We start from the raw sequence: 12,302 nt of genomic DNA on the forward strand, positions 1-12,302 counted from the left end.
TGGGAATTAAGGAAGGTATATTCTGGCTTGGCATTACGTCTCGTGTGATTTTGGCCAAATTATTTCAGTCCTTCTGACTAATTCCCTCTTCCAGCTGGGTGAAAATAGGGCACGTTCTCCTGTATTTCAGGAAAATGGGGGTCGCTGGATGAATGACACCACACCGAGTACATTAACACACAAAACAAGCACGCATTGCTGACAGCTAAATTGAAGCTATCTTCTAAACCCTTGAGATTCCTTACTGGTTTAAGTCCCACTCATTCATTTCGGAATCATTTTCTATGTAACGTTCGACCAGCTTCCCCATTGAGATCACTACGCTATCATCAAGCACAGAGGGCCAAACCTCCTCAAACAGAACTAGGACGCAGACTCTGCAGAGAGAAGGAGCAAACCTGAAAGAAAAACACTGTGGGGGGAAAGGAAAAAAAAAAGCAGATTAAATAAAAGGACGGCATTCACATGTCCATGTAATTACAGCGGGTAGGATTTGAAAGGCTGTTTGCTCCCGTGGGAGCAATGATGTGTACTCTAGCCCTCCTACACCACAGAAGCTTCGTTTCTCCTATCATTAAGTGAGAGCTGCATCTCATTGTGACCAACTCACACAGCAGCAATGTGGAATCACTGATGAGGCAGGAAGGGAATCATTAACAGGGAAAGAGATTTAATCAAGAGACACTTGGATAGACACTAAGTAACAGAAGAATCACAGCTTTTTCTGTACTCTTTTCCCATTACCTTCTCCTCCCACCTCCCCAAACAACCCTTCACATTTCTCAGGGAACAGATTTTCTCAGTTCAGCAAATGCAGAACATCACCAAGCACAACCAAGTTGTGAAGCACGTTGTGGCTTAGAGAAGACCCACTTTAGTTTATGAAACTGAATTGCTTTTGTAGCTTGCCACCTTTCCAGGCTCGTCCTACGGTGTGGGAGTGGATAACAATGACTGTTCCCCTGGCATTTAGAAAGCCTGCACAGCATCCTAAAGCACCCAGATCCTACGGCTCAGCTTTCTGCCTCTTCTTTTTTAAGGAACGAAGTGCCTGCTCTGTTCTCCATAAGATCTGCAATGATCTGGTAGCAAGCAGTGAAAAACCTGGCAGACTTACAGCTGCTGTCACTTCTGTGTACCTAAGAGGTCTATCCTTTATAGCTACAGCTCATCCTGCTGCGAGCTGCAGATAAGCTATTCCTGCATGAAATGCCATTCTGAAAGGTTATTGAAATATAAAGCTTTAAGATGTAACAGCTAAGAATGTGGTGTGTGTCCTATTATCTACTGCAGCCCAATGGGTTCTGCCTGCAACGAAGAAGCCTTAGAGAAGATAAACAGGGATCCATTTACCTGGTAAGTATTGTCGAAACTGTCATACATAAACCTGGTGATCAGAGAGGTCTTCCCAACTACAAGGAGACAAAAACAAAAACACAGTTTCAAGGAACAATTTCAATGCCAGTTTCAAGCAAACACAATATGAGAAGACAGGACTGAAAAGCATCAGTGCTGAGATGTTCACCACGTGCCCACAGTGCCTGCAACCAGCTTCGCCCTTTCTTTGACACTGCACTCATTGCACCTTTCTACATAGGCAGGCTCATGAACACCTGAACCTTGGCTTGGTGTCCAAATACCTTTAAGCGAAGGTAGATCCCTTAGGAAACAGCTGGATTTACTCAGGAATCATTGGCTCCAGCTGATTTCTCCCAGTCTCCTGGCACCTCTGATTTGCCATCTCCAAGCACAGGTGAAGAGCACTGCAATAAGTGCTTCCCCCTTACACAGCACATCAGCAGGCACCAGACCACACCAGCATGAAGAGCAGCTGCTTACGGGTTTAATTCCACCATGATTATACAGGTTTAATTCCACTATGATTACTGAACAGTCACCAAATATATAAGAAAATCACCTCGCTTACAAGATCCTCGTGGATGTGAAAGCTCACAGTTCCCACTGTATTTATAATTCAAAGGGAAAGGGAATAGCAAAAGGGGAGGAAATGGGAAGGGGAAGGAGAAGGGGATGGAGAAGGGAATGGGTAAGACCTTCCTCTTGCAGCCACCTGTAGAACTCAGTGACCCCCTATTTCCCCTTGGCAGAGCACCAAGGAGGGACCAACAGGCCACATTTGGAGCTGAGCCCCTTGGATGAGTTCTGGTTTAGCATCATTTGTATTTGGAACTTCATAATGGGGAGCTGAACTCCTGTGCGTGGCCTTCATCTTTACTGATTTACAGACTGAGAACCCGAATCCCATCCTGTTTTCACTTGCTATCTCTCCTGCTTCACTGGTTCTATGTTTATTAAAGTGACAAAAGGCATTTAATCTGGGAGTGATTGCAAGCAAGATGCAGGACAGAATCAGAATTCAAAATCAGTTTGAAGATATGGAGAAGTGACCTGAAGTGGAAAATGAAGCTCAGCAGGGAGAAGCAGCACAACATACCTGGCTGCCTAAAACTCACTGCAAACACCTGGGGAAGCAAAGTGGGGGCTACACCCAAGGCAGAAGACAAGCAAGACTTCAGCAAGGATCCATTGGGAGCTACAGTGTTAATTTGAGCTCTTGGAAGTATTTCAACACACAAACACGTCCAGGGCAGCGTTAGTCAGCAATGCGGTAGCATCCAACATCCTGTAAGCCAAAATCTGCCTGGTATGTGTTAACATATCCCTGGAGGAATAAAGGTGGGGGAAGGAACACGGTGAATGTGGCTGTACCTCTGTGCAGGGTGAGGCTGGAGCAGAGGGAGCTGCTGGAGGCAATGAGGGCTGTGTTAGAGGACCCTGCACATAGCAGGGAGTTGGAGCTGGATGAGCACTGTGGGCCTTTGCAACCCAGGCCATTCTATCATCCTATGATCCCACCAGCTAAAAGCCACCCCAAGGTCCCATCAGAGAAGGTGTGCAATTTTAAAGCTCATGAAAATCTGAAATAAGCTGTTCAGATGGGCAGTGGATGCTCTGCTCCTTGGCGTGCAGAGCTGTCCGTGTCATTCTACTGCAGGGACTCAGACACAAAGCACTCAACAACATTTGGAAGCAATGAGAAGCTGAGAAAAGAAGTGATTAACCTAAAAACCATTTGTTCCAGCACCTCAATATTAAGCTTGGAAACTTTTCTAAGCAGCTGAACACCAGCAGCACCGTGGGTTTCATTAGATGTGCTTTCTGCTCCTTTAAGCTCCTGATGCAATGAGAAGAAAGCCTGCATTACCCAGCTCTAATCACACAGCTGCGCCTCACACACCATTGCTTAAGTGCACAGATCCAGCCCTGCAAGGAAAAGCAACCAATGCTGACAACCCAGGGGGAGCAGAGAGAAAAGCGTTGTGCTGTGCAAGGCAGAAAGCGCAGGCATTCCTCTGCCCTCACTGTGATAAAGAGCCAGGCTTTAGTATGTAATGGAACAGAAAGCAAGCTGCTGTTGTGCTGTATGAAAAGAGGAGACTCCTGAAAGGAAAGGTTTGGTTTAGGGCTGTTTAGCACACAGACAAGATACCCGGTATCTTTCTAAATCAGCAACTGAATGAGTGACAGCAAACAGCGAAGCATCCAAGACACATAATTGAGTTAAAGGATGGGAACTTGTGAAGCTTCTGCCTGTGAAATTGCCATTAACTCCAGGGGCCCAAATTCAAAGCCTTCAGCAGCTAATTGAGTCAACCTGATCGATACTCTTTGTCTGCGAAGCCCCGAGCCACTGCCTAGCACTTATTGCAGAAAGCATTCATTTGCGAGATGAAATCAATACGTTAATCTCATCGTTCCAGCAACTGTGATCTGACAGCAGCTCCGGGAGAGATTTCAAGGTCATCCATCCTATTCTTGAGAGCACTGTGCTGCTTTTGGAGCTTTGCGTGTCCATCCCCAACCACTGTATAATGACGTTGATAAATAGTGGGCACCAGCAATTCCTCTGTGCCACAGCTTGCTGCTCTTGGCACTCCAAGCAGTAACAAGTCACTGGGGAGGCTCTCACAGGAGCGAGGGATGAAGAGCCATTAGGTACAGAGCATTGCTCCACGCTCACATGGCTTTAGGAGGTCATTTGTTGCCACACAGGGTCTGCAAAGGGCTCAGGCAAATCTCAGGAGTGACCTACAAAGAAAAATGAAACTGAAATTGGGCCATTTGTGCTTTATGGTGAACGGGACATGCAGGCTTCACCTCCTTATTTCACAGAATCACTGAATGGCCTGGGTTACAAAGGCCCACAGTGCTCATCCATCCCAACCCTCTGCTGTGTGCAGGGTCACCAACCAGCAGCCCAGGCTGCCCAGAGCCACATCCAGCCTGGCCTTGAATGCCTGCAGGGATGGGGCATCCCTAAAAACAATCAGATTGATCCGTCTCCTTCATTGTAAAGCACAAAAATGGCCTAAACCTTCCCAAATTCTCAGAGGTAGAGTCAGTTAACAAAGCCAAGGGATCTATCAGAGGAAGGTGGAGAAACCATCCTCAGCACAAAGACACCAATGATGTAATCCCAAAAAGTTGGGGATTTGGGATGGTCCTGGGTGAAAGTTGGACTCTGTGATCCTTGTGGGTCTCTTCCAACTTGGGATATTCACTCTGTGGTTCTATCAAAGACTCTGCTCCCTCCAGCTCTTTAAAGGAAGTCATAGCAGCATGGTGGGGGTCGGCTTCTGTTCCCAGGTCAAAGCCAGAGGAGAACTCCCTGGAGAGGTGACGCACTGGCACAGGTTGCCCAAGGAGGCTGTGGATGCCCCATCCCTGCAGGCATTCAAGGCCAGGCTGGATGTGGCTCTGGGCAGCCTGGGCTGCTGGTTGGTGACCCTGCACACAGCAGGGGGTTGGAACTACATCATCATCGTGGCCCTTTGCAACCCAGGCTATTCTATGAGAACAGGGAATAACAATACGGTAACCTCCAGGGAGGGTCAGGTTGGATATTAGGGAAAATTTACTCCCCAAAGAGAGTTGATGCAGGGGCACAGACTGCACAAGGGGTGCAGGGGTCACCATCCCTGGGGGTGTTGAGAACCATGGGGATGTGGCACTGAGGGATGCGGGCAGTGGGCACAGTGAAGTAGACTGAGCTTTTCCAACCTTAATCACTCCATGATTCCTCTCAGATTTGCTTAAAATAATAAATCCCATCAGCACTATGACTCTCACAGAGAAGCTCACCCCGTGATGAGAGAACACACAAGTCCAGATCTAGGAGAAGCAATCCAAATCAATGAGACAAAAAAGCAGCGCTAAGAACAATATATCGAATTATGAATGCATGAAAACCAATTTTAGATCGTTATTTAAGAAGCCCAGAAATGAGGATGTTCATATTTGACTTAAAACGATCTGCATGAACCAGTAATCAAGAAGAATATTTTTAGGTATGTCAGTCTGAGCTCCTAAAACAGAACTGCTGTATTAAAGTCATTACGGCAGTTTCCTTAAAAAAAATCCTCCCCTGCTTTTCACTCTCATGCTACAGAAACTCTACCCAGACCCCCCAGTGCAGGAAGCAAAACTCATTCATCTTCCCACAGACTGATCTCCTTCAGCTCCTACGTGAGACCAACTTGATCCACTGGCACAGCTGGGGAACTTCAAGGGCAGCACAACTCAACACAACCCAACACAACTCAACATGACCCAGCAAAACCCAACACAACTTAACACAACCCAACACAACCCAGCACTACTCAACACAACCCCAACACAACCCAACACAACCCAGCACAACCCAACCCCAACCCAACCCCAACCCAATCCCAGCACAACCCGGCACAACCCAACACAACCCCAGCACAACTGAACACAATCCAACACAATCCCAACACAACCCAAGCACAACCCAGCACAACCCAGCACAACTCAACACAACCCCAACTCAACCTCAGTACAACACAACACAACCCAACTCCAACACAACCCCAGAACAACTCAACACAACCCAACCCCAACACAACCCCAGAACAACTCAACACAACCCCAACACAACCCAACACAACCCAGCACAACCCCAACCCAACCCCAGTACAATCCAGTACAACCCTAGCACAACTCAACACAACCCAACACAACCCCAGCACAACCCAAGCACAACCCAACACAACCCCAGCAAAACCCCAACACAACCCAGCACATCCCAACCCCAACCCAACCCAACCCCAACATAACCCCAGCACAACCCAGCACAACCCCTGCACAACTCAACACAACCCCAACACAACCCCTGCACAACTCAACACAACCCAACACAATCCCAACACAACCCAGCACAACCCAACCCCAACACAACCCCAGCACAACTCAACACAACCCAGCACAACCCAACCCCAACGCAACCCCAACCCAACCTCAGTACAACCCAACACAACCCCAACACAAACCGAACACAACCCAGCACAATCCCAACACAACCCCAGCACAACTGCAACACAATCCAGCACAACTCAACCCCAACACAACCCCTGCACAACTCAACACAACCCAACACAATCCCAACACAACCCAACACAACCCCAACACAAACACAGCACAACTGCAACACAATCCTGCACAACTCAACACAACCCAGCACAACCCTAGCACAACCCCAACCCAACCCTAGCACAGCCAAGCACAACCCCAGCACAACCCAATGCAACCCAACACAACCCAGCACAACCCAAACACAACCCAGTACAACCCAACCCCAACCCAAACCCAACTCCAGCAGTGGGGTTCAACACAACTCAACACAAGCCAACACAACACCAGCAGAATCCAGCACAACCAACACAACCCAGTGCAACCCAACACAACCCTATCAAAACCGAGCACAACCCCAATCCAACACCAGTACAACCCAGTACAACCCCAGCACAACTCAACACAACCCAACACAATCCCAACACAACCCCAGCACAAACCAAACACAACCAAGCACAACACAACACAACCCCAGCACTACTCAACACAACCCCAACACAACCCAGCACAACCCAACACAACCCAACACAACCCAGCACAACCCAACCTCAACCCAACCCCAACCCAATCCCAGCACAATCCAGCACAACCCCAGCACAACTCAACACAATCCAACACAATCCCAACACAACCCAGCACGACCCAGCACAACCCCAGAACAACTCAACACAACCCAACACAACCCAACCCCAACCCAACCTCAGTACAACCCAACACAACCCAGCACATCCCAACACAACACAACACAACCCCAGCACAACACAACCCCAACACAACCCCAGCACAACTGAACACAACCCAACATAACCCAGTACAACCCAACACAACCCCAACACAACCCCAGGACAACCCAACACAACCCCAGCACAAACCAAACACAACCCAGCACAATCCCAACCCCAACCCAACACAACACTACCCCAGTACAACCCAGTACAACCCCAGCACAACTCAACCCAACACAACCCAGCACAACCCCAACCTAACCCCACTACAACCCCAACACAATCCCAACACAACCCAACACCAGCCCAACCTAAACCCAACATAACCCCAACACAACCCAGCACAACCCAACACAACCCCAACTCAACCTCAGTACAACCCAACACAACCCAGCACAACCCAACACAACCCAACACAACCCAGCACAACCCAACACAACACAATCCCAACCAAACCCCAGTACAACACAACACAACCCCAGCACAAACCAAACACAACCCAACACAATCCCAACACAATCCCAACACAACCCCAGCACAACTGCAAGACAATCCAGCACAACTCAATCCCAACACAACCCCTGCACAACTCAACACAACCCAACACAATCCCAACACAACCCAGCACAACCCCAACCCAACCCCAGTACAATCCCAATACAACCCCAGCACAAACCAAACACAACCCAGCACAACCCCAACACAACCCCAGCACTACTCAACACAACCCCAACACAACCCCAACACAACTCAACACAACCCCAACACAACTCAACACAACCCAGCACAACCCAACACAACTCAACACAACCCAACACAACCCAGCACAACCCAACACAACCCAACACAACCCAGCACAACCCAACCCAACCCAAACATAACCCCAGCAGGGTGAGCTGCTGCTCTCCCCTCCTGCACCAACTCAAGGCTCCAACCGAAGAAGTCTTTACCGCAAAGTGTTTGCTATTGATTTCACTTCTCTGTCTACTCTGTCAGATCTCTAGTCAGACCTCTTTGATTCCGCCACTGCTCTCCTGCCGCAAGGTGCCAGACGAGGTCAGGCCAAAGGGCCATCAAACCCAATACCTGCCATCCTTATGTGTCCAATAAATCAAAAAACATCCAAAAGAAAACAGAAAAAAGCTGGTAAAGCAGAAAACTCCCCCAAACACATCCACTGTGCTGCCTTAAGTAGCTCTAGGGGGGGGAAAATTGCTATTTTGAACAAAAACGGGTGGCTATAGGTTTGTTTTATTATACACATATATCAGACAGAGCACATTTGGGCCCCCATGGTAGTGCCGGCTGTGGAGCGCAATGGCTGCCCCCATTGATTCCACAAGATAAGAACATTTTGTGCTGCTAACACTACAAAAATTGTGCAAGTTGCATTCGTACCACTTCAGCCATTCTCTTGCATTCTTCCAAAGCAGCAATGGCTTCTTTATGTATAAAGAAAATGGTTCAACTAACCTCTCTTAAGAAAACCTATTCCCAGCCTAATTAGAGATCTAACTCATAACTTACACCCCTGTCCTTGTAACAGATTTGCATCTTTAAAGGAGTTTAAGATGCTGTTTAGGAAATTCACTCGGAGTATCCCGAGTAGGAAATAAATGAGACCCAGAAAAGCAAAGAACAGGAGGTTTGGGTTGGGCTTTTTAAAATAAACTTTAGAGATGTTCCATCATTTCCTACTTTAAATGTATTTGCTTTGTTCCTCCTATTGCTGCTGTGCACAGAACTACTCATATGGTGTTGATGGAGTGGAGAAGGATGGACAGCACAGGGACCAACTCAGAAGGGGTGTTCCAGGCAGTATATGTAGCTCTTATAGATCCTAACTCCCTAAGTAGCCCCAGACAGATCAGTGTAATCAATAACAATGTCCAACTTGGCCTATGGAGGCCAATGAATCGTTGCCAATCCTTCATTTCTTTTCAGGTCACCACAAACAACAATGGCCTTTTTATTTTTTTATCCCTTTCTTTAATTAAAGCGCTATTGAAAACTGTTTGATAGAGCACCATATTGATTCCTTTGGCCTCAGGGACTGCCAGCAGCCTGCAGCATCACTGCCTGGGATCCACATGCTAAGCAGGGAAGCCCACTTCCCATTCCATGTGCTGTATGAAACACACCATGATGTTCATATCACACCATCCAGGAATTCCAGGGACATCCACTATGTTTATCAAAAATCAGGGGGTGTCAATCCTTGTGGACCCCCCCCCCCCAGCTCAGGTTGGTGACCCTGCACACAGCAGGGGGTTGGAGCTGGGTGAGCACTGTGGGCCTTTGCAACCCAGGCCATTCTATGATTCCTTGGGAGGCAAATGGATGAGCTCAGGATCTTGGCGTAGCGACAGAACAAGCAGCAGTGGCCTAAAACTGGGACATAGGAGGTTCCATACTAATTTGTGGAAGATCTTTACGGTAAAGGTGATGGAGCACTGGAGCTGAACTTCATTCCTACAGCAGCCACACCAAAGAACAACAAGTTGTACTTCACCTTTTTCTGTTTCCTATTGCTTTCTAGTAACCAGCAGACAGAAGAATAAGAAAGAATTGACAGCAGTCGTGACCACAGCTGCTCCATGTCTGAGCCACTCCCGTTTGCCCCTATGAAGAAAAGCAAGAGCTCTGCACAAGATGGTGAGAAATTCAGTGGGATCTGGGATGTGAGAAACCACCCCATGAAATGACCGATGCAGAAGTGATCCTTCCCATGCCCTTAATGCACTAAGTACAAGGTAAGGCACAAAAGTTGCTTGTTTTCTCCTTGTAAATTGGGTTAGCACAGTCCTTAAAGAGACTCGATAGAAAACAGCTTTTCCAAGGCACGTCGAGCCAGTTTTTATTGCAGATGAGCCATCGGGTGCAAAGCAGTTCCAGCCCTCACTGCAATGAAGCAGTGAGCGCAGGCAGAACGTTGGCTGCTGAGGAAATTTCTGCTCTCATTTTGCCACATAACCACCTCGAATTTCAGCCCATTATTTGTCGACGGAAGAACTGAGCGAAATCTTTGCAAGCCTCCGTATCTCAGCAGTTCCCTGCAGCTCTGCCAAGCAGAAAATGTGACATCAGCCTTTTAGCTCACTAGACAGCCTTCAGCACTCCAGTGTTTAAAAAGAAAAGGCTGCATTTAACAAACCCGAACAGACCACGAGCTGAGGTATACAAGCCCAAATTGATGGCAGGAAGGGTGGATGAATATTTATGACTGTCTGGTGCAGAACAGCAGGAAGGGAAGCGACAGAGCTGAGTGAAATAGCGTGATATAACAAGGAGTGACACCTACCTAGCAGATGAGCGCGCATCAAGCCATTATGTGCACGGCTGATATCATCTGCAGCTCATGCCCACGTGCTACACTAACACGGACACAAAGAGAAGCAAGGCGAATTTCACAGTGGCACAATTCTTCATCACTAAGCACAGCAAAGAAGCTGCAAGAATCCCATGTTTCAATGCTGTCATCACGTTCTGTGTTTTTCCATACAGTGATAAAGTCCCCCTACCAAAGAGCTCCTGCAAAGATATCAACATCTGTGATCTGCTTTTGCTACAGCCTCATGATGTCGGTACAATCTGCAGCTCCTTAAGTCCATCTCTCACAGAGGTGTCTTCAGACAGCAGATGCCACTCAAGCTGTTTGTTCCAGGGGCACAGGTTCAGCTCTTCTCCTTGGCTACAGCTGCAGATGAAGATTTAACGGCTTGCAAAAGAAATGGAGGCATATGAATTTCAAGCAATGCCTTCAACCTTCACCCCGAGGGTGGTGAAACTGGAACAGGTTGCCCAAGGAGGCTGTGGATGCCCCATCCCTGCAGGCATTCAAGGCCAGGCTGGATGTGGCTCTGGGCAGCCTGGGCTGCTGGTTGGTGACCCTGCACACAGCAGGCGGTTGGAACTACATGATCAACGTGGTCCTTTGCAACCCAGGCCATTCCATCATTCAATGAAAACTGGAACTGAAGCTGAAGCACTTCTCTGACCTAGCAAGAGCTTCTTCCCATGGTCCTGCTCATGGCTGAGAGCAGCAAGGCCTGTGTCACTTGGCACTGGTGTTGCAGGGACACGGGTTAGTGTGCAGGGAGCTGATGGGCTGGAGGCTGGATGTGATGATCTCAGGTCTTTTCCAACCCTAATGATGCCGTGATGACACAAAAGCAGACACATCCATCCACTTTCCTCCAATCCATCTTCTTACATTCCAGCCAAGCCACCCGCTGTTACTGACCCCAAGCTGGGGTTCAACAAGCTCTGACTTCAACAGGATCCTGTCTCAAGAGCAAAAACATCATCACTGATGTATGTTGTAAGGAAGAAGAAGCAACTTCATGTGCCAGCCCACCACATAGGAAAGAGATTCGTATTCACTAGGAATAATAGTAAATAGTTAATACATGGGTACTTGTTCTGGATCTTTGGCTCAAAGGAATTAGGACTATGTTGTAGGTAGGTAGAATTGAGGACTGGAAAGCTGTCCTGGAAGGAATCTGCAGCAGACTTTGATATAAGGATTAACCAAGAGAAATCTTCAGGAGCATGGTGCTCCATCAGATTATCCTTTGAGTTCAGTCTGCCACACATGTGTATTTCTCTAAAGGGACCGTAAGAGGTTCAGCATCCGCGTTAATCAAAGAATGAGGCTGGATCAGATTTCTGCTCCAGATTCTTTGGCCCGCTAGAATTACTGCAGGAAACATCAGCTCTGTGTAACTCGACGCTATCAGTTGTTTAATTCACAGCAGTTTGGTGTGCTGCAGAGCTCCAGGACTGCGGGTTCGTCCCAGCCCAAATGGTTTGAAGATTCTAAGATTTATCTCCCTATCCCCAGCCACAAAATGTGGTAAGAAAACATTCCACAACCCAGCTGTTCGAGACTGGTTCATGGCTCATGTGTGAAGATGTGCTCCCATCCAACTGAATGTCACAGAATCATGGAATGGCCTGGGTTGCAAAGGACCACGATGATCATGTAGTTCCAACCCCCTGCTGTGTGCAGGGTCACCAACCAGCAGCCCAGGCTGCCCAGAGCCACATCCAGCCTGGCCTTGAATGCCTGCAGGGATGGGGCATCCACAGCCTCCTTGGGCAACCTGTTCCAGTGCGTCACCA

At 48.0% G+C, this 12,302-nt stretch overlaps 1 long non-coding RNA gene across 1 annotated transcript in view; it reads right to left on the minus strand.

The window, feature by feature from the left end:
• The window catches only part of LOC116652792, a 30,739-nt gene continuing 18,437 nt past the window's right edge, over positions 1 to 12,302 (minus strand). Inside the window, exon 2 of the long non-coding RNA XR_004306012.1 lies at positions 1 to 4,110. This is a non-coding gene — a long non-coding RNA (uncharacterized LOC116652792). The remainder of the gene's footprint in view (positions 4,111 to 12,302) is intronic.

The sequence above is a fragment of the Coturnix japonica genome, chromosome 1 (assembly GCF_001577835.2).
Source record: "Coturnix japonica isolate 7356 chromosome 1, Coturnix japonica 2.1, whole genome shotgun sequence".
Classification (NCBI taxonomy): Eukaryota; Metazoa; Chordata; class Aves; order Galliformes; family Phasianidae; genus Coturnix; species Coturnix japonica.